The sequence below is a fragment of the Magnolia sinica genome, chromosome 18 (assembly GCF_029962835.1).
Source record: "Magnolia sinica isolate HGM2019 chromosome 18, MsV1, whole genome shotgun sequence".
Lineage (NCBI taxonomy): Eukaryota > Viridiplantae > Streptophyta > Magnoliopsida > Magnoliales > Magnoliaceae > Magnolia > Magnolia sinica.
The window spans coordinates 54,003,747-54,011,564 of record NC_080590.1 but is presented as its reverse complement, the minus strand read 5'-3'; the positions used below and the strand labels follow the sequence as shown (position 1 = coordinate 54,011,564).

At 38.1% G+C, this 7,818-nt stretch overlaps 1 long non-coding RNA gene across 1 annotated transcript; it reads left to right on the top strand.

Annotated features, from left to right (window-relative positions):
- The first annotated feature begins 2,579 nt into the window (after positions 1-2,579).
- LOC131233372 (uncharacterized) lies at positions 2,580-4,352 on the top strand. The gene is made up of 3 exons (XR_009165220.1): positions 2,580-2,851; positions 3,082-3,254; positions 4,195-4,352. It is a non-coding gene; the product is annotated as an uncharacterized LOC131233372 (long non-coding RNA).
- The last annotated feature ends 3,466 nt before the right edge of the window (positions 4,353-7,818 follow it).

Below are 7,818 nucleotides of genomic sequence, written 5' to 3'. Positions count from 1 at the left end.
GAGGATGATGAGGCTGCTTTCTCTTTTATGCAGTTTTCAGACGGGTTCTAGTGAGCCTTGTTCTGATGCGAGGGATGTTGGGATTTCTTTTGGGAATTAAATGATGTAATTTGATACTTATAATTTTGATAGCAACACTTGTATTGCGACCTGGTATGTGTATGTATTTCAGGGATTCGCACATATACACACATATATTTTTTTAAGTCTTCCGCTTGCTTTCTTCACTTATCCCTGAATTATATCTGCACTTTGGCTTAATCTATTCCATATTTTATGCACTAATACAGACAACATACATCCATCATTAAATATGTTGCATAAGTGATGTTTTGGAACTCGGGAGCTGAGTTATGCTCGGCCCCCGAATTTCAAGGCGTTACACTTCAAGTCTTCAATTTTCTTCCTTCATCACTTGGTTTCCTTGGATTTTTGGCATGTGAATTCTTCAGTCTTGTTCTCCTAAGATCCATCCCTCACCTTGGTGATCTTTGAGCATCAAATCCATGTTTTTAACACCTTTTTCAATCTAAGCTCTTAAATTCACCTTGCAACACAAACATAATTAAAATAGAACATTGGGCATTATCATGTTCATAAAACCAAGTAATAAATGGGGTCTAATATGAAATATTTGACCCTCAACAGTATACTTATTCGAATCTACTTTAATCCAAAACGTCAGCTTTTCTTTTGGAAAATGAAAGTATACGTACTCTTCTATATCGTATACCTCTGCCATACAAAAACACAATGTAGAACAATACTATACATGAATCCAAATAGGCCCTAAGGAAGTACTAGATAATACATTGCATATTAAAGATTATCATAAATGTCCTAAGTGGGAGAATGTTAGAATTGTGGGCCATATGTGGTATAAGTCCATCTAGCAATGCAATGATTTACTTGGATCGATCACATGATCATCAAGGTGGGACCCACATTATTGATGGGTGGACATGGTTTTTATGGGCATGAAGTACTATAGACAACTCTAGATATAGCTGTATTGGTAGATGGCTTCTCTTCTAGGAATAAGATTGAGGAGACATAGGCAAGGGGAAGAGTTCTACAGTAGGTGATTTTTTTCACACAAACACTACCTATATACAGTGCATTAGGTCCCCAACTCCATACACCTTTTATATGCACATTTCTCTTCCCATTGGAGAGCGCACAGACATAGATGTAGAGGAGACAGAAGTCTGACGTGCAGCCATCTTCTCAAGGATTTTCAACCGCCAGCATAGTGGTCGATCAAGGTATGTATTCAAAACTAATTAAATGCCTTGATACTAGTAGAGATGGTTGGATCCACTGCAATTTTTATACAACACCAACTAGTTATATCATAAGTTTACAAAAAGATGAAAACCCATTAGTAGTGCAGGCAAGCATAGAGCTAATAAATCCTTATTATAATTATTTCAAAGAAAGAATGACTAATACAAAACCAAATAGCATCTATAATCATAAGTAATGCTAACATAATGGCAACATTTTGGCACTCTATTTCAAATCCCCTTGTGATGATGACGAATCCTCTCTATCACTAGCATCGACAACTAACCATGTCCCTGATTTCTTGTACTTGTACCAATTCACCCAATAGAGGTAGTTGAGGAAGTTGAGGAAACTTATGATAGCGAGCAACTAGTAGAACAAATCAAGGTGGTTTGTGTTGAGGTTGTTCCCATTTAGCCAACATTTGTTGCTTGTGGAATTCTTTGTCGCGACATTGACCACAGTGACTAACACAGAACTAAAGAAATACCGAAGAGCCATGGAGAACCAAGCGAATGCGGTGCCCAAAGACTGAAGCCTTGTTGGAGCTTAGTTGTAGAAGAACTCAAGTAAACCCACGAAGGTGAAAAAATCGACGATCCAAAAGATAAAAAACTGGAAGCTCAACATGAACACACTCATAGGTAATTTAGTCATCATTAGATTGGCAAAGATGAGATCATGTTCCTTTGCCATGTCCTTACGCTTTGATTCAATAATCACAGTTGTGGCCATGGAAAGGATGGGCAGGACTAATCCAACTGTCACATGTTGTAGGTGGGTGATCCCAGTTTCTAGTCTTGTTAGATTTCTAGTAAAGGGAACAAACACCCTATCATAGATGGGTGTGAGGATCACTACCAAAAAAATGAGCAAAGGCTACGGATTATAATGACTTTTAGCTATGGATAGAAACCGTAGTAAAGTTAATACGGCTTAAATCCGTAGCTAAAGCTCCTAACCCCATCTAGTCTTGGCTAGAGCGTAAGGGGCTCCATGGGCCCACTGCAATGTATATATTTTTATCTAAACGTTCATCCCTTTTGAAAGCTCATTTTAATAAATGCATCCAAAAAAGGAGGCCGATCAAGGCTCAAGTGAACCACATGGTAAGAAACATTGGAGATTAAACGCCTACCATTAAATCTTTCTTGGGAGTGGTGTGGTCCAACTGGGCCTTTGATCTTCATAAATCTTAAGATCATGTCCTAAAATGAACTTTAAAAATTAATGGACAGCGTGGATAAACCACATACATCACTGTGGGCCCATAGAACCAACGGTTGGAACGCCCGTACCTAGTTCCGTCCGATGAGTGTAATCCCCAATCCGCACCCAAAAGGAGCCCGCGAATTTTTTATTTTTATTTTTTTCATTCTCGCGGGCTGTAAGCTTTCTCTATTCCTCTCCCTCCCTCCCTCTCTCCCTCTCTCTCTCCATCTCATGCTAATAGTAGTCTGGACAGGAGGAGGTGCTTTCTCCATGCGGTGAAGAAAGAATCGAATGCTAACAACAATCTGCAGAAGCTTAACTAGCAACTCCAATCCCTCTCTCAGAATCCTTAGTACGTAAGAATGCCTGTCCCTACCTCCTCCCCTCTCTTTCTTACTTTGGCACTCTCTCTCTCTCTCTGTGTTTTTTCATTTCTCTTTCACCCATGGAGGATTCGAGGGTTTGTGAATCTTAGGAATTGGGGAGTTGTGGATTTTGGAAATTGGGGATTTGGGGATTTTAGGGATTTGAGGATGTTGGGGGCTTTAATATTGAAGGAATTTGGTGCTATAATATTTACAGATTATTCCTTATTCATAAATTGTGGAGGCAGTACAATGATTGTTGGGAAGAAAGAATATGAAGGTGACTCATCAGAAATGAGATCGTTAGACAGTCTCTTCTACTGACAGATGGGCTTATAGTAGCACAGGGGAAAAGCTCTACTATGTTGTTATCTGGTCTTCAGGGTCTTGGTAATGTTTCTTTCCTTGTCTAAGCCTCATAGTATGGTGTTTTATGATTCTATACATTATGGTGGCTATATATCCTTTAGTCAATAAAGTTCTCAAATTTTTTGTATAAAATCTTTCTTAAAAATTTCAATGGAACTGAATGGTATAGATTGTTTGTTCATGAACCAGAACCACATTGTTGAAACTACGGAATTCCTGGGTTGAGTTTGAGTGAAGCTTCAAAATATGCAAGCTCAACGCCCTTGTATTGTGTACTGATTAAAAAACCTTTTTTTTTTTTTTGTGTTCTGAGATGCTTCTATGTTAGTTTGACAATATTTCCTCATCGTTTGAGTACTGTGTGTAGCCATGTTTTTCCTCGATGGAAGGTGCTGAGGAAACTTTCCCCTTTTGTGATTCAAAGAGGGGTCTTGTCTTCCTAAATTCCTGTCCAATATCACGTCTGCCTTATTTTCAACGGTCAAGATGTTAGTGAACATGTCTATCATGAAAGAAACTAATTGAGTTCAATGATTTTTGGTGTTTTCCTTTCTGATGACATTTGCCTGGCATCTATGATTCGTTGGAATTGCTTAATACCTATTTGCAGCAACTGTTTTTAAGTGGTTGGGATAGGCAATGATTCTAGAAATGATTAAAATGAACTTACCTCTATGTTCCTTTCATTTTCAACTTAGTGTAGTAAATGTTTACTTTGTGAATGGAAAGTAGCAAGGGAAGCAGCTGCTGCTGGTCTTTTTCTTTCTAATGTTACTGCAGAAGCAAAGTATGCATCTGAAATGGTGGGAACGATGGGTGTCGCCCTCTCTGTTTGTACACTTCTAGGCCAGGTCGCATCAGATCGTTTAGGCTCAAGAATAATGGAGCTAGGTCTTGGAATCGTAAGTTGTTAAATAATCTCATTTTCTTGCTATCTTAATTACGGTTTAATCCATTTCAGGTACCTTTAATGATCAAGCAACCTGAATGAAGATCTTCCAATGATTATCAATCTTTATATGTATCTCAACCACTAGAATATAATTTCTTGGGACCCTGCGATGGCTACTTGAGAATAGGACTTCAGAATTTATGCATCAACATGCACCACTATGGCTTTCATAAATCGGTTCTTTGACTTGAAAATATTTCTCACACTACAGGCTTTGCTTTGTGTTAGATCATTCCAATTGGTTGACATCATCCTGCTGATTGGCTGGTGTAATGACATGTATTTCCTTTTGCAGCATGGGGAGCCTGGGGCCGCTGTTGCTGACATCCAACCTGTGGATGTAGTGGTATCTCATGTTCTAAAGTAGATTTTAACAATGGTCTATTTCACTTGATCACTGATTATTATACTGTTACTTCTACATTCTGTTTTGTTGCTTAAAATATGGCATAACAAGTCCCATGATAAAACTGAAACTCAATTATGATTGCATGCTAAATCTAGTTCTCTTTTCTCATCTTTTTATCCTTTCTAGACATTATTGGAATCTTTACTGGTCCCAGTAGCGTTTAGTTCCTTTAATTCCTTTGCATTCTCTTCTTATATTTTACTATTGGCACTAGTGCAGCTATCTGGTCTTCAGGGGCCTAGTAATGTGGAATTTTGGATAGTTTCTTCATTTTTCTGTGCATATTGGTGTTATATATATATATATATATATATATATATATATATATATATATATATTGAAAACCTTGCTTATGGGTATTTTTGTTTTTCATCACATCTGAAAAATGAATTGGACTATATTTGGGTTTTCTCGTTTTTCTAATTACCCATTACAAAACATGTATTACAAATGAAAGATCTCTTATCTTGGAGAAATGAGATTGTTCTTCATTCATGGAATGTACATTGTTTCTTCTCTCATCTTGATGGGTGTGAAGAGTGATATAATTGATATAAGAACTGCAGTGGAAATTGCTACTTTTGAAAGAAATAGAGTAGGTAGGTTCTTGTAATATTTAGTCATCAAACAAGGGTGATTTGGATAACTTATTTAGTGGACCATAGCCCAAAAATGAAGTCAAATGGACTGCAATGGCCATCCATTCAATGGCCTGCAAACAAATCATTAAAACAAAGTCGAGATAAAAAGAGAGAAACCAAGAAAAGAGAAGTGAAGTGGTTTACATTCAACTAGAAAACTCATAATGAGCATATTGTTTGGATAGTTTCAATTAGCATAGAAGAGATGGAGACTGTTTCTTTTGCCTGCCCAGTGGGCTATCTGGTCTTAGAGAAACTTGCACTCTTTTAAAGATAAAAGGGTTCAGTTGGGGGGAGTGCTTCAGTCCATGAAGGAGTGGGCTCCTTCATCTTCTATGGGTTGGGTTTGAAGCCTTGATGTTCGCATTTTTCTGTTTATTGGTTTCTGTTTTTCTGTCTTTTTCTTTTGGCTATTGCCTATAATTTGTTCATCTTTGAAGGGAAAAAAAGTTTCAAGCAACATAGTTTTTGGGCTACTGTCCATTCACACAGTAGCACATGTATGATGGTGACCACGGACTACATAACTTCCATTTCTCTTGCTGTGAATTGATGATGAGGCATATTTTTAACCCAGTAGCAACTTATTCAATCATGTAATAAAATGTGGTTTTATTTGTAACTTAGTACACATTTCTAGTTGCAGCCAAACATGCCAACATGGCAAAGGTTTAGGATGTTGTTGTATCAACTTTGATTGGTTAAGTGGAATCAATATTGCTATAAAATCTTACTGTTCTTATATAGCTGTTGAAAATTTGATCTGGGTTCCAATTTCCACTACGGTCCATTGTCCTGGTTGTTGACGTAAGTTTTGAGGAAAGGCGATTGAGTGAGGCGATTGGGAACAGCGGGTGTTCCTGGTTTGGTGCTTTTCTTCTGTTGCAGTCTTCTCCTTGCAATGTAGCTCCTTATCCAAGGAGTCACATCCTCGCTGATCTTGATCATAATGAAGAATAAGAGGTGGTAGATGATTGTCATACTGAAGAGAACCGGCAGATCCAACCATTTCGAGTGGTCAACGTCGATCTAGAAGACGTATTCTAGTATGTATTCACCAGAGATCATTGGGAGATCTGGTGTCTGGTTATCAAATTCCTGGCCCCTCAGATCATTCTGGTATTGGCCCTGAGGAGCAAAAAGAACATTTTGAATATTGAACCTTTTAAGTGAAAATTCTACATTTTAAGAAGAAAATTGTTAAGGGCCTAAGTATTCGAGTTTAGGAATCTTTCGTTATAGTCTGATTCTCCATGGTTTAAAGCACTTTATCAATATATATTTTTAAAATTTTCTAGATGAATGGGTCTTCCTGTATTTCAAGGAATTCCAAACAACACCTTAGTTCCTTGTTCTAAAAAACACAGATTCAGATGGTTTTGTGTACCTGAAGTGCCCAGAAACGGAAACTGATGTAAGACATTAGATATCGCCAGACAGGTTTTGTGATGTCCTTTGGTAGTGGCAAAGGATAAACGCAGTGTGCGTGTCTCGAATGAACACCCAAACACTCTATTCTTATCTAATTTCAATTTCCTTGCAACATGTGTGTCTCGAATGAACTAGAGGCTGGCCGTCCAAAAGCAGCAGAGTTTTCAGTAGTGATGGCTGTTTCTATGTCGGCATTGTTTGAAATTCTCTTCATAGTTGCAATTCTCATCGCCATGAGCCACTTCCCAAACCTATCACAAATTCTCTTCACATCGCCATGCTCCACCAGAAGATGCATTCTTTTTTTCTTTTCTTTTTTTTCTTCTTGTTATGGATGAAAGAGATAGGGTGGATAAGAAGTGCGGGGGGTTTTGATGATGCTTGACATGCTTCCATAGGGAGGGAGGAAGGGATGAATATTTTGTAGAAAAGGGTTTATCAAAGTCATGATCTCTGTAGGAAAGGAGTGGAAACCTCTTTAGGTGGCTGCCGTGATTGGGCCCTTGCAAGTCCTGATTTCCGTGGCTGGCCTTTTGGGGGATTGGGATGGAGATTTTGGTGACTTTCAGCTAATGTTTTGTTTGTAGCAAGGTCCTTTTATTTTTCTAGTTGTCTTTTTTCTCAAGTTGGTAACAAGAGAGTCACCTCCTATGCTATGTTGTGCTTTCTTCGCTATTTTGTGGTTTCAATGAAATTTCATTATCTTTCTTCGCTATGAGTGGAGCCCATGTCTTAGGACTTTGATTTGATGAAGCCAACCACGATGCTCAAGGAGGGAAAAGGGCGTTAAGGTGAGTTGTGTCCTTGTCTTCCATTTTATTTTACATACAACGTTAATACACACAAAATAATCCAAGAGCTGACTCTCTTTTGCATGTTGAGATCAATCCAAGGCCATGACAATGCCAAGAACAACCACCTAGTGACTGTATGCAGATGTATGCAAGAGCTGACTCTCAATTTTTTAGAGAAATGCTTCAGTGCTTACAGAGAGCCATATAAGTTATAAGTGCTTCTACTTGTAGTGGTTGACAGTGATCAATTGAACTGTCCATTAAGTCTATGACAATTTTTCATGGGCTACTAAAATGGGATGATCCAATCAATCCTTGATTTGACCTATTTTTGTGTAATCAGCAATCAGCAATGATG